The following is a 15,225-nucleotide window of genomic DNA, read 5'->3' as shown; positions in this document are numbered from 1 at the left end:
TTTACTTTTGCATGCTTTTAATCTGTTTAATTCTCCGGTCAACAGAAAACAAATTTTTAAATCAAAATAGCAACATTTTACAATTTGATTAATTATCAGGCCAATAGCATAAATGAAACAGAATATTTAAGCAATTGTTTTCATAAATACAATTAAAATTAATAATTAAACGTAATAACTTTATGGGTCGGTTTCTCTGACAGGGATTGGACTAGACCTGGACTAAAATAAATATAAGAGCTGTCCAAACTGAAAGCAACTTGCACTAACAAGTACATCAGTGCGCTTTGTTTTGCCTCAAAATGCACACAAGTAATGTTTTTAGTAAGGCATGTTTGTTTAAACTACTTATATTTCCTAATTAAACTAAGGTTTACCCTACTGAAAAATCCAGCTAAAACCAGCATAAGCTGGTGGCTGGTTTAAGGAGGTTTACGCTGGTCCTCCCGGCCTGACAAAGCTGGTCGTGCTGGTGGGCCAGCTGGTCTTCCAGCTAGACCAGCTTAAAATGTGACCAAAACACAGCTAGACCAGCTTGCTACACCAGCAAAACCAGCTTCCTACACCAGCAAAACCAGCTAAAACCAAGCTGGAGACCAGCTAAAACCAGCTCACCAGCTTATGCTGGTATTAGCTGGATTTTTCAGTAGGGTAGTTAATCAGTGTCCGGGAAACCGCCCCTATAATTCTTTACATCAATTAAGAAGTGAAACAAATCTTGACAGAATAGAAGGATTACATAAATATTTTACAAGTTTGCAGTTACTGAGTATTTAATTCTACTATAACTTTTTTATTGTTAGACACAACAGTGCGCACGCTAGTGTACGTTAATTTAAAACTTTAAAGATTTTTGATGTTAAGACCTACCGGTTGAGACCCATTGTCTACACAAATAACAACATTTGTATATTACAATTTATATTTACATATGGACTTCAGGGTTGGTCAACGGCCAAAATAATGAACCAAACTCATCCCAGATAAAAGTGAGCTAAAAATAAGATATAATTTTTTTGACAGACTTGGCCATGAGACACCTAGGCTGTGTTCAGCCCCCCCCCAAAAAAAATGTTGCACAACGTTTTTAAACAGAAACGTGATGTGTTGAACCATAGATATGTTTAATAAAGGCTAGATGTCTCGCCCGTACTGCTGGCCAATTGAGTCGAACGTCTGCATTAGGCGGCCATCTTACCACGGAGTCCCTCCTTTAATAATTCTCTGCTACTGTGTTACATGTCTACAAAACACTCTTTCTATATCTTAACCAAAACACATCTTCTGACATTGAGAAAAAAAGACTGTTTATCTGTTTGAAAGTTGAAAACATGTTGATATAAGATCTCGTATGTGCTTTGAGTGTGGTAAAACAGTGGTTTTCAAACTGGGGGCCGGGGCCGCGAGATGGTGCCAGGGGGGCCCCAGTTTTATGACATTTTATGAAATACATTAATTTATCATGAATTTTGTGTAATTAAACCTAAAAAAAGTAGGCTACTAAGCAAAATCACTACTTTTTTGTAAAATTTTATGTTTTTTTATTAAAATGTTGAGTTTTAGATCAGTTTTTTGTCACAAATTTTTTTTGGGGGGCCGCGAAGGTATGCACCGTACACAAGGGGGGCCGCACGCTGAAAAAGTTTGGGTACCACTGGTATAAAGCACAACAATTTAACTAAATGCGTAAAGCAAAGTAAAACAGAACTGTTACTTACTTTTTATCATTGTGCCCAAAGTATACACAAATAAATATCCATCGTTCATATAAAACAAACCCTTCTAAGCATACGCACAACCGGCGCAACGTCATAGAATGTCTCTGAACAGGTTCACGCCCACTTTTGGGGGAAATCACACTAGACGTTCCATCGGCTTCCATTCAAAACAGCGGAACAAAGCAACCTTCGCACACAGCCGGCAGGCGTAAACAACCCACGAAATCACTCAGATCAAACATGTTGAGTAATTATCTGTCCACCCTGCCTGCCATAAAGCGCGAAAGATAAATTAACATATTTAATTTGGTCAATATAAAAACATGACCTCTTTCATTCTCCCAGCATCAAATTTGTGTAACAACGCTCCCTATTAGCCAGAGGTGTCTTACCCGGACATTTACTCGTACCTCATTGAGTCAACAGGGAAGCAAGTGAATGATTTTACTTCGTATTTGAAAGTTACTTCGTATTTATTTATTATGTCTTTATATTTAGAGTAATAAGTGCACTTTTCCGTCCAGCCATACAACTAGCCTTAGTGATATTTCCAGCAATCACTGGATGGCGATGTTACACAAAATTTGACGCTGTGAGAATGAAAGGGACATGTTTTTATATTGACCAAATTAAATGTGTTAATGTATCTTTCGCGCTCTATGGCAGGCAGGATGGACAGATAAATACTCAACATGTTTAATCTGAGTGATTTCATAAGTTATTTACGCCTGCCGGCTGTGTAAAAACGTTGCTTTGTTCCGCTATTTTGAATGGAAGCCAATGGAAGCGCTGCTTTTTTATCCCCCGAAAAGGGGCGGTGACGAAATTTACAGTCAAGTTCCCGGATGTGCCGGTAGTCCGTATACAATTTATTATTCATAGTCTACTTTCACTTGACCATAAAGTATGCATTAAAATCCCATAATATTTTCCAACACTTGTTCGTATGACGTGTAGACTTACATCATTCATGCTTTTGAACAAAAGAAACATACACTGCATTCTATATTCATCATTCTAACAAAGTCAATGTCATGTCTTTTAGTTTGTAAACAGAATCGGGGGATCACAAAAACGCGTTATTGGCAGTGAGTGTATGCACGCTGTTTTATCTGCAATGTGCGCGTTTTTGCAGGAGCGCTCTGAGCACCCAACGTCTTGCGTCTTTTCCATTGTCCAATTTAATGAGGGGAGAGGCGGTCTTTTAGTCACTCATGTCTACTGCATGTTTGTATATTATTTATATATACATGTTTGGTCAAGCACTCTCAAAAATATATCAGAAACTGAATGAAGCTTGCAGTTGTTTCTGGGAAACTCTTGTCACAATGCTGGCATGCTAAATGGCTTTTAAGCACTGTGAGTTTTTATGTGCCGGAAAAGGTTCGATTGGAAGGTGAAACTCTTTTCACACTGTTGACACGTGTAAGGTTTCTCTCCGGTGTGAATCCTTGAATGTTTCTTAAGGTTACCTGAAGATGTAAAACTCTTTTCACACTCATGGCACACGTGTGGTTTCTCTCCAGTGTGAATTCTTATGTGTAAATTAAGGTCAGCGTTTAATGTGAAACTCTTTCCACACAGATGGCATGCGAACGGTCTCTCTTCGCTGTGAAATTTCATGTGTGTCTTAAGGCTACCTAGACATGTAAAACTCCTTTCACACTGGGAGCATTTGTAAGGTTTCACTCCAGTGTGATTTCTCATGTGAGTCTCAAGTTTACTTTTATTAGTGTAACGCTTTTCACAGTGATGGCATACAAATGGTTTCTCTCCGGAGTGAATTCTCATGTGTAAATTAAGGCCAGATTTTGATGTTAAACTCTTTCCACACAGACGACATGTGAATGGTTTCTCTCCTGTGTGAATTCTCATGTGTTCTTTAAGGTGAGCTTTTGTTCTGAAACTCTTTCCACACTGTTGACATGTTAAAGGTTTCTCCTCACTGTGAGTCCTCTTGTGATCTGCAGGCCGTTCATCTTCACTGAAACTATTTTCACACTTTATGTCTTCTGTCTTCAGAGTTTCTTTGAGTGAAACATTATGGTTTATTTTTACAATCTGATGTTTCTCATCCACTTCAGCTTGACTCTCCTCTTTCACTTTTATCAGATCTAAAATGAAGACAGTAAATAGTTCATATTGATAAACCAGATTGACAAAACACTTTTAAGATTGTATGACAAAAGCAACATGTCATGTATCTGTGTGTTATTTTTCATGTGAAGTACATTATGTAATTTCTATTGTCAATGTCTGCTCTTGTAGTTTAACTGTAGTAGAGCATTGCATGGAGATCACAGTCATTCAATCCACTGAAGGTTGCTTTGGATAAAACTCTTTACCTGATGTTTCAATCTAATTCTAATGAATCTATTATAGATGCAGAAAGTTATCATCTCATGGATTTTAGTTTATTTTACCCTCATGTTTCTCAATGTTTTTATGATTTTTCCTCAAACATCAGTAATAAAGATTGAACTATAGACACCAACCTATTTGTTCCTCAGTATCTTCATCCTTTATTCTGCATGGTTGTGGATCTGTCATCTTCTCAAGCTCCTCTTTCACCAGCATCAACATTATGTCATGAAGATTTCAGTTGTCACACATGAAGTGATTTCTCTGTGTTCACTGAAGGTCTCAATCACTTTATGGACGTGGCTGGAGATTTAAAAAAAGGCTTTGTCAGTAAAACATTCATGGAGGTAAGGGTGCAACGAAATTCCTGCCTAAAAGAAAATGGCATTAAAGGTTTCAGGCCGAATTAAAATAACCTGCCAAAAAACGCAAGGAGAAAATGAATATCGCCCCCAATCCTTGAATAAGGTGGACTTATTTTTGTAACTCGTGTGGTTATGTTGATTAGAAATAAATGAATACATAATTTAAATTACATTATTTTTACATTGAAACACATAATTTACATTAACAAGTTAGTTTCACAGCATTAGCATAAAAACAAGACAATTTAGGTTAATCCCAAATTACTAAATGACTAATTCTCCCGATTGCGAAAACCCACGCGATCCGGCATATTTTCGCCAGCTCCTCCACCTGCTTCCCTTGTTGTTTTTTCCAAGAAGAAAAGCTGAAGAACAGGGGCCCGTTTCAATAAGGAGGTTCAACCAACTCTGAGTTTAAACTTGAACTCTGAGTTGACTTACTCTGAAATAGGAAACTCTGAGTTTTCGGTTATAGAACAGCTGATCTGAGTTAGTTCAATCAACTCTGAGTAGGTTGACTCGGAGTTAAGCGTGTGCACAGCCACAATGAAAAGCCATCATCAATGGAGCTCAGATATTAGGATTTACCATGACAACAGCACGTGACAAAGAGGTCTTAATCATTTTTACTACTAAAACTGAAAGTGTTACTGCAAGTGTACAGCAACTACGAGCATATATTTTAAAGAAAAGAGTTGTTTTTGTAAATTGCTACTCTAGTAAATGCGTACATTTAATTTTTCATCACAGTTAAAATATCCGAAGTAAATAAACTGAGGACTGTACGTTATTATATTAATTTACATGCAGATGCAATCCCATGGACAAAAAGATGACAGCAGCTCAGCTAAAAAATGAAATCAAGCATAATACTACTTTGTAATATAAGGCTATGAACTTTACAAACGTTTCACAGAGCCGGGATTCGAACTCCGATCGCCGACAGTACGTCTGCCCTAACTACTACACACAGCACTATCCACTAGACCAGCGATAATGACGAGCAGATCTGTAAGAAATGTCAAGGCAACTGTATAGATGTAAGAGCACCACAAAGACTGATGTTAGTCATATAAGGATATTTATATATCTAAAATGACTGCAAAAAAATAATAATTTCGCTCACATAAATGTAAGTTGATATGACAAAAAAACACTCTGGGTCTCAAAATCCTCTCGCGACATAACGTTTAATCTAACTTTCTACAAATGAATGCAACATCATCATCTACAGGATTCTCTATAAAAGTACATGACATTTTAGTCACCAAGACCATCTATGCACCTAAGTATATCATATTAGCTTTACAAGTCATTTCAATTTACTGTTTTAATTTTTTAGTTGAAAGTTTAGTGTAATATATAAAAATATAAAGTAGTAAGTTAAAATGGTTTGTACTGGCAATTTAATTATAATTTAAAGACAGCTAAAAATAATTTACAGTGTACATAATATAAATGTGCGCAATGAATGAATGTACTAAAGTAACTAACAAGATGAAACACCGCTACTCCTTTAAAAAAGGGGAGGAGACCACAAGAAACTCAGAGTTTACAGGATAAAACCTGCTCCCGACCAGGTTAAGTTCACAGAGTAAGTTACCCCGGAAACAGACTCTGAGTTGGCCTGGTTAGCCAGACCTTTGCGGCCGCTAGGGTGCGTCTAGATTTCTAGGCTAACTCTGAGTATAAGTTACCTCTCCTTCTGAAACAGGATTGACTTACCCCGCTTTCTCAGGTTCAACCTACCTCCCTTATTGAAACAGAAAACTCGGAGTTTCCCTCGTTTCGGGGTTAACAAACTCAGAGTTTTCACTTAACCACCTTTCTGAAGCGGGCCCCTGTTCTTGATCTGCCATATTATTTAAAATATGATCCCTATTATTTTAAAGGTGGACCCGGAACCGACGTAGACCCAGTAGTCAAGAACAAGGTTGAATCAACGTTGAATTACCTTTTGATTTTGCTAATTTATTTATTGATTTTTTTAAGTTTTATTAACCTTTTTCAACCATTTACCATTCACCGTTGTTTCATTGTTGAAAAAACACCTAATTTCAACCAATTTTTAACATTGAAGGTCGTCATATGCCTGCTGGGGTCTATTATTCAAAAGCTGGAACCGAACCCGTCTGGGAAGATCCCTTACGAAAATTAACCATGGTTTTACTACAGTTTAAAAAATGGTTAGTAAAACCATGGTAACCACAAAATAACCATGGTTTTGACAACTATTTTTTAAAAACCATTGTTAAACCATGGTAAGTGTAGCTAAACCATAGTTTTGCTGATAGTAATCAATACACCAAAAAAACATGGTTACTACACTTTTGCCATGATTAAACTATGGTTAATTTTCGAAAGGACACAGACCCGACCGGCAAATAGCGAAAACTAAACTTTTTATCTTCCCTTACGAAAATTAACCATGGTTTTATTGTGGTAAAAGTGTAGTAACCATGGTTTTTTGGTGAATTGATTACTATGAGCAAAACCATGGTTTTACTACACTAACCATGGTTTAACTATGGTTTTTGAAAACCATGGTTGTCAAAGCCATGGTTATTTTGTGGTTACCATGGTTTTACTACAGTAACCATGGTTTTTTGGTTTTAACTATAGTAATGGTTAATTTTCGTAAGGGTTACCCATAAATGTTCGCCTTCTTCCTCCTTGTACCTGACTGTGATGTACAATCCTCATTGGCAAGAACGTTTCGTCAATGTTAATCCTCTCTTGACCATTGAAATGCTTAATCCGCTCATGTTTCCAGCTTTAAAAGTCCACTTCACAGACAAGGTGATGAATAAAGCAGTTTTACATATGTTGTTTCTCAGGTCAACCTGCATAATAATTTATGTTTGCCCATTTGGATTATAATAACGATTACTCGTTTAGTGGCATGGCTGCTGACGTTAGCTTTACTTCTTTGCTATCATCTCTGTGCTCTTTGTGAAGAGTCTGAGAGAAAACTTTAAATATAACAAGAAGACGGTCCATTCATTGGTGATGTGACGCTCTGCGCCGATGCTTCTTCTTCTTTTGATTTTATGGCGGGTTGCAAACTTCATAGGTGCATACCGCCACCTACTGTGGTGGAGTGTGAAGAGATTGAACTAACAAAAACAGCTCCGAGGCTTCGAAGCTTGTATAAAAAAACACGAAACATCTCTTCTTCAAACCAGCTTTTTGTGCATTTCCGCCACCTACTGGGTGTGTATCTCTCAAATATTTAAATAATATATGGTACACTTTTGGTTGTACCTGTGCACTCTAAAATAAATATTTTATTGCTAACTGAACCTTGAGCACAGAATAATGCATTTTTATAATAAATGATGGTAGCTGATGGTACCCAATGACTTCTATAATTGGAAAAACATAAAAAAACTTTATTGTGTTCAACAGAATAAATAAAGTCATACACAACACGGTGATCACATTTTTTTCCCTTAAAGAACTTTCTAAGAATTGTCAACTTAAGGTTTTATTCACTAAATTTGTTATTTCCTGACGTGGACTTGAAACTGTGGATTCCCGTTAAATTTTACATCGCTACCATTTAAACCCACAAGTGTTCCAAATAAGTCCACTTCATGATTGATTCACAAAACATAAAAAGTACACATTTTTAAAGAAGTAAAACATACACATATTTTATTTATTCAGTAACAGGGAAACATTTAAAAAATAATAATTTTACTAATGTTTGCAAGCACCTGTACTAAATAACATTCAACATATATAATGCCGTATTTAAAACTGTTCAAAACAAAGAATGTAAGCCTTTGCCATAATCACTGTTTTGTTACGGAGAAGATTTCTAGCAATTTTTGCTGTGTCCAAGGCACATCTTGTATTTTTATGTATTTTTAAGTTGCGAACAAATTATACCAATGATCAGACATTTCAGTATTGCTATTGCTCTGTTTGTTTACCTCATTTGTAAGCCGCTTTGGACAAAAGCATCTGCTAGACTAAATATAAATGCATTGCTAAACACAAGCATCACTTTGATCTTCAGATGATCTACAGGATCAACTGGAGACCAAAATGTAGACATTTAAGTTAATATTTACTGAGAATGAAATTTAGTTCTTTTTCTGGAAAAGATTGTTTAATTCGTGGCAGTAACCTCATGGAGAAAATGTTAATAGAGCTGTCAGTCTTCATGAAATGTTTTTGTTTCAGATACATCAGTATTAATGGAGCTGTTAATAAACCTCATTATTCCAGAATGATAGTTCTCATTTACACTCAATTCAGTATGGTGATTTCTTAAGTTATCATGTAAATTTGTTCACAAAGCAAATGTAATCCTGATGTAAATATTTGTAACTTTCTATATTTACCAAGGGTGATTTTTTTTACAGTGTATATGACATAGACTGGACAGATCAAATTCTGAAACAGATGCTTTTATGAATGTGCCTCTTTAAAATCTCCAGTCACACCAATGGGGTGAGGCTTTTTCGGCTTCGCGCGGCGCCGCGGGGGTCGGCGGCCGGGTGGCGTCGGGGTACCGCGAGAGCGATTCGCGAAATCATACGGAGGAGTTTGCTTTTAAATCGCTCTCGCGGAGCTTTGACGTCGTCCGGCTGTCGATTCTTGCGGCGCCGTGTGAAGTAGAACAAGCCTATTGGGACCTTCATTGAGGCTCCTCCTACAACTAGTGACGGGAGAAACGAAGATTTTCAAAGCTTCGAATCAGTTGAACCAATAGGCTTGTTCGACTTCATGCGGCGCCGCTAGAACTGACAGGCGGATGACGTCAAAGTGCCGCGAGAGCCAGACGAAATTACACTTCGTATGATTTCTCGAATCGTTCTCGCGGTACTTCGAAGTCACCCTGCTGTCGGTTCTTGCGCGCCGCATGAAGTCGAACAAGCCTAGTTGCTTCGAAAATTGATTCAGTTTTTAGAGGCGTTCGAAACACCACGCTGGCGACACCTGTTTGTCAAAATAGTTTTACACTTTTTTACAAAATAATTTGTATTAAAATATGATTATAAAAAATATTTAACTTAATTAATACATAATTAAAAGTGTATGTTTTTTGTTGTTGTTTTATTTAGGGCAAACAGATCATTAAAACTAAGTCCCTTTTTAAATATGCACATTTTTGTCATTAAACAAAAAGTAGACAAAATGGTAGTGTTATTAGTCAGAAGGATGAATGTTTTATGAACTTGAATAATAAAACTGACCTGAGTCACCTAACCATGTTAGACACTGGCCATGTGATCAACTCCCCCTAGTGGTGAACCATCGGATTTTTGAAACGTTTCGAAACAGTTATGACGTAATGAAGCCGCGTTTGCTAAAATCACGTGACTTTGGCCAGTTTGAAACACGCTCCGAACCAATGATTCGAAACAAAAGATTCGTAAATGTTTCGAAGCCTCATGAAGCGTGCTTCGACAGCGACCATCACTACACCATTCTATCAATAAATTCTGGAGTCAAACACACAGAGAAATCACTCCATGTGTGACAACTGAAATCTTCATGACATAATGTTGATGCTGGTGAAAGGAGCTTGAGAAGATGACAGATCCACAACCATGCGGAATGAAGGATGAAAATACTGAGGAACAAATAGGTTGGTGTCTGTTTTTCAGTCTTTGTTATTGATGGTTGAGGAATAATCATAAAACATTGAGAAACATGAGGGGAAAATAAACTAAAATCCATGAGATGATAACTTTCTGCATCTATAATAGATTCAGTAGAATTAGATTGAAACATCAGGTAAAGAGTTTTATACAAAGCAACCTTCGGTGGATTGAGTGACTGTGGTCTCCATGTAATGCTCCGCTGCAGTTGGGCTACAGGAGCAGACGTTGACAATTGAAATGAGATAATATACTTCACATGAAAGATAACACATAACAGATACATGACATGTTGCTTTTGTCATACAATCTCAAATGTGTTTTGTCACTCTGGTTTATCAATATGTACTATTTACTGTCTTTATTTTAGATATGATAGAAGTGAAAGGGGAGAGTCAAGCTGAAGTGGATGAGAAACATCATATTGTAAAAATAAACCATAATGTTTCAGAAATAGGAACTCTTAGAAGAGAAGACAAAAAGTGTGAAAAGAGTTTCAGTAAAGATGGATGCCCTACAGATCACAAGAGGACTCACAGTGAGGAGAAACCTTTCACATGTCAACAGTGTGGAAAGAGTTTCAGAAGAAAAGATAACCTTAAAGCACACATGAGGATTCACACTGGAGAGAAACCTTACACATGTCAACAGTGTGGAAAGAGTTTCACCTTTCAAACGAACCTTAACCGCCACATGAAAACTCACAGTGGGGAAAAGCCACACGCATGCCATCACTGTGACAAGAGTTTCATAGATAGAAGTCAACTTATGAAACACATAAGAGTTCACACTGGAGAGAAACCTTTAACATGTCAACAGTGTGGAAAGAGTTTCAGATATAAAAGTAAACTTGAGACTCACCTGAAAAGTCACACTGGAGAGAAATCACACGTGTGCCATGAGTGTGGAAACAGTTTTACAGCTGCAGGTAACCTTAAGTATCATTCAAGAATTCACACTGGGGAGAAACCCTACACTTGTCAACAGTGTGGAAAGAGTTTTATATGTTCAAGTGACCTTACGAGACACACAAGAATTCACACCGGAGAGAAACCACACACGTGCCATGAGTGTGGAAGCAGTTTTACAACTGCAAGTTACCTTAAGAATCATTCAAGAATTCACAGTGGAGAGAAACCTTACACGTGTCAACAGTGTGAAAAGGGTTTTACATGTTCAAGTGACCTTACAAAACACGTGAGAATTCACACTGGAGAGAAACCACATGCATGCCATGAGTGTGGAAACAGTTTTACAACTGCAAGTAACCTTAAGATTCACATGAGAATTCACACTGGAGAGAAACCTTACACTTGTCAACAGTGTGGAAAGAGATTCATAAATACAAGTAACCTTAAGAGACATGCAAGAATTTACCACGTAGAGAAACCTCACGTGTGTCTTTGGTGTGAAGAGACTTTCAGTAATCAAAGTAGACTTGAGACACACATGAGACTTCACACTGGAGTGAAACCATTTGCTCACGGTCAAACGTGACTTCACAGTAAACAAACATGATGGACAACGGTCATAAAGAAATGTCATTAATACTGTTGACTGTAATTTATATCTCCGATGTCCATCTCACTTTGGACTGTGCCTGCTGCGCCAATACTGTAGTTGTTGTTATGGTTTGTCTTTTATCAGCTCGCTTTCTTATTGGTAATTATTTTGTTTCACATGAGTACAGCGTGAGTGTGCGTTGGTCCTTGAGGTTCGCCCCACATAACAGGTTTTCTGTTCGTATATATTTAACATGTTGAATATTTCTTATTTTGCAATGGGAACGCCTCCGCCATGTTTCCGAGCAGATTTAGACGCTCTTTACTTTTTTAAAATATGTTCATTTTCCTGCTCCCCTAGAGTTAACATTTGATTCTTGAAATCCATTCAGCTGATCTCCGGGTCTGGCGCTAGCACTTTTAGCATAGCTTAGTACAGTCCATTGGTTCGGATTGGACCATTGGCATTGCACTAAAAAATAACCAAAGAGTTTCAATAGTTTTCCTTTTAAAAACTTGACTCTTCTGTAGTTACATCGTGTACTAAGACCGTCAGAAAATTAAAAGCTGCGATTTTCAAGGCAGATATGGCTATGAACTATATACTCTCAAACTGGCGTAATAATCAAGGCTGATATTAATATTATTATTAGTGATATTACGCACTGCCCGAAAATAGTCCCCTTGGTTACTTTCAATAGCTGGGGACTATTTTTTGGGCAATGCGTAATACTTGTATCACTACATAGTGCACTATATCGGGTGTCGGCTGAGTGAACAACTTCAATACTTACATTCGTCACTACTTTTGACCCACAATGCACTTTGATTTTGAGGGTACAATTGATGTACACTCGCTCACTCATATTTCTCATGATGCAAGGGAAGACAAACGCATAAGTGGAATCAGCTAAAGGATACTGACAGTAAACACCAAAGATTTATGTTAATACACATTTTTTAAATTCTTGTTGTCAGTTATTTTCTACTTTTTTTGTGATATCTTTTATTTAAAATACAATACACATTTTTATTATTTAATACATAAACAACAGTAAATAACTATAACAAGCAGTTGTTTTGCTCTCTTTATTATTAACTAATACAATAAACATGACAAATGATGTGACAAACAGTAAGAAAGTAAACTTTACCGTTTTCACAGTATAATCAATAAAGCCACACAGGTGTAAGGGTTTATGGCGAATAGAGACAGAGTGCAGTTATGCAAATTTGAAAACCACTCCCACCGGGGGGGAACAATCCAACCATCTCCATTGACTTTGTATTGCGAGAGGCCGCCTCCTTGTCATTTCTGGCTTATAACAAAAAATAAAATAGTGCCTAAAAGCTGCTGTGTGACAATATGTACAGCTAACAAGCCAAAGAACCCAGAAATTAGTTTTTATAAGCTGTCGAGACGTAAAACCCAGCCTTTTAAGGAGAAAAAAAGTGGATTGCTGACTACGTTTCCCCCTAGTGGACGCAGTTTTCCTAATAGAAGTACTATGAAAAGTTGCCTGTTTCCACTTTTGTGTCTTTAAACGCTCGCTTTTTGAGGTCGACAGCTTATAAAAACTTTTAAAAAATCTAAACTCTTTGGTTATTTTTGGCGCGATGTTAATGGTCTAATCGGATTCAATTGATTGTGCTGGGCCGTGCTGGAGGTGCTAGCGGCAGACCCGGAGATCAGCTCACCACTGGATTCCAAAACGGTAAAGGGCGATTTATAGTCGTGCGTAGGTCCTACGGCGTAGCAGCGACGGCGTAGGTTCCGCGTCGGTTTTCATTTATACTTGTGCGTCGCCGTGCAAACACACGCGAAACCGCTGGTTGGCAGTAATCATGCGTGTAACCACAGTAGCAGCAGAAGTCGTCACAGAAGAAGAAGCTAAGCAAGTAAACCCACAAACGAAGAAGAAATAGCAACTTGTTGTGTATAATTTGAGAAGACCAGCAATGATGGAAGTAAATAAACAGCGACTTATGTTTCAGTTTGAGTTAAATCACTCCTGATGTTGGCTCGTCTTTGTTTTCACCGTCTCAAACGGAAATACTTATGACGCAGTTTTTTTACCTGACGGGAGGGGTTCTGGTGGACCAATCACAGCGCTTACGGTCCGCGTAGAGCCGACGCGCTGTTAGAAAATTTGTGAGGTGCGCGTCAGGCTACGCAGAGCTACGCACAGGCTACGGATAGCCTACGCCGTAGCTACGCCGTAGGACCTACGCACGACTATAAATCGCCCTTAAGAAGCAAGCAAATGTTTGGGGAGTGGAAAATTAGCATTTTTCAAAAAAGTGGAATGTCCCTTTAACACCACGCACCACAGGAAAACATATAAGATAATCGGTCTTATCTCGGTTATCTTTTGGTGTGTTTCAAGCTTTAGTTTGTCATGGATTTTCTTTAGGAGAATCAGAGACTGTTGAGATTCTCTTCAAAGTATTTTATTAAAGAATTGTGTTATAAAGCTCTAGAACACAATACTGGTCATGAGGTGTACACCTGCATTGGCAAAATGATAATGACAAAGACCAATGAGTTTTTCCGGTGAAGCACCTGTGTTGCACCTGTGTAGAACCAAATAGGGGCCATATAGCACCACACATGGTTCTACATAGCACTATATGGTTCCACACAGGTGCTTCACCGGTGCTGTGTGGCACTAAAAACTGTTCTTCTATGATTACGAGCAAAGAGCCACTTTTGGTGCTATATAGCACCGTTTGTTTTTAGAGTGTATAGTACCCCCGTTTACTAGCCCAAACTGCGTGTTCTGTGCCTGTATCTTTGCAACCTTTAAGTTCTCTACACTCATTGCTGGTAAAACACAGTGCCTTTGTTTTCTAGCGCATCATACAGCTTGCTATTCTTACCAAGGTCACACATCCAGGCCTAGCTGTGGAAAAACATGTGAAAGCAACAGAGAGATAACCCAATTCATTTAGAAATTAAACGTATAACACATTAAAAGTATACCATATAAAACATTTATAATGATAAAACACTAAATATTTCTCTATCATAAGTTGTGAACTGCTTGTGGAAAGAGTTTTTCAGGGGTTGGAAATCCACAACATTTTCATAATTGAGTAGTGAGTAAAAGTACTTCTCTGGGAAATTTTAAAAAACAAATTTGATGCGTGAGGGTGTATGAGAGAGACATTCCAACAAAGTTAATGTTTACAACAGTCAATTTAAAAGTACACAAAAAAAACTCTCTATTAATATGTTTGGACACACAGCTCTGTGAACAGCCAGCCTCTTTTGCAATGACCTCTTTTTTGGATATTGATTTTGGGATTTTCCTTAGTTGTCAGTTATAATAATCAAAATTAAAAGAAATAAACATTTGAAATATATCAGCCTGTGTGTAATGAATGAATATAATATACAAGTTTCACATTTTGAATGGAATTACTGAAATAAATAAACTTTTTGATTATATTCCAATTATATGATTATATGATATTTAATTTAAATAAGTTAAATACATTCAGATAGTGATGTAATATTGACAATCCTGTAGTGATACTGTAAAAGTGTTTAGTTACTGTTAAAAGTAAGGCAACACACAGATGGTTGTTTTGATATAATTTATTTTTGTTTTTATTTACATTGTTAAATTTCAGTACCTGATATATTTCATTTAATTTACAT

The 15,225-nt window shown here is 37.3% G+C and overlaps 1 long non-coding RNA gene across 1 annotated transcript; it reads right to left on the bottom strand.

Annotated features, from left to right (window-relative positions):
• Positions 1–2,054: 2,054 nt before the first annotated feature.
• Positions 2,055–7,652, bottom strand: LOC141349271 (uncharacterized). The gene is made up of 3 exons (XR_012358914.1): positions 7,093–7,652; positions 4,214–4,382; positions 2,055–3,832 (listed from the first exon to the last, which is right to left on the bottom strand). It is a non-coding gene; the product is annotated as an uncharacterized lncRNA (long non-coding RNA).
• Between the last annotated feature and the right edge of the window lie 7,573 nt (positions 7,653–15,225).

The sequence above is a fragment of the Misgurnus anguillicaudatus genome, chromosome 19 (genome assembly GCF_027580225.2).
Source record: "Misgurnus anguillicaudatus chromosome 19, ASM2758022v2, whole genome shotgun sequence".
Lineage (NCBI taxonomy): Eukaryota > Metazoa > Chordata > Actinopteri > Cypriniformes > Cobitidae > Misgurnus > Misgurnus anguillicaudatus.
This window is presented reverse-complemented; position numbering and strand designations above follow the sequence as displayed.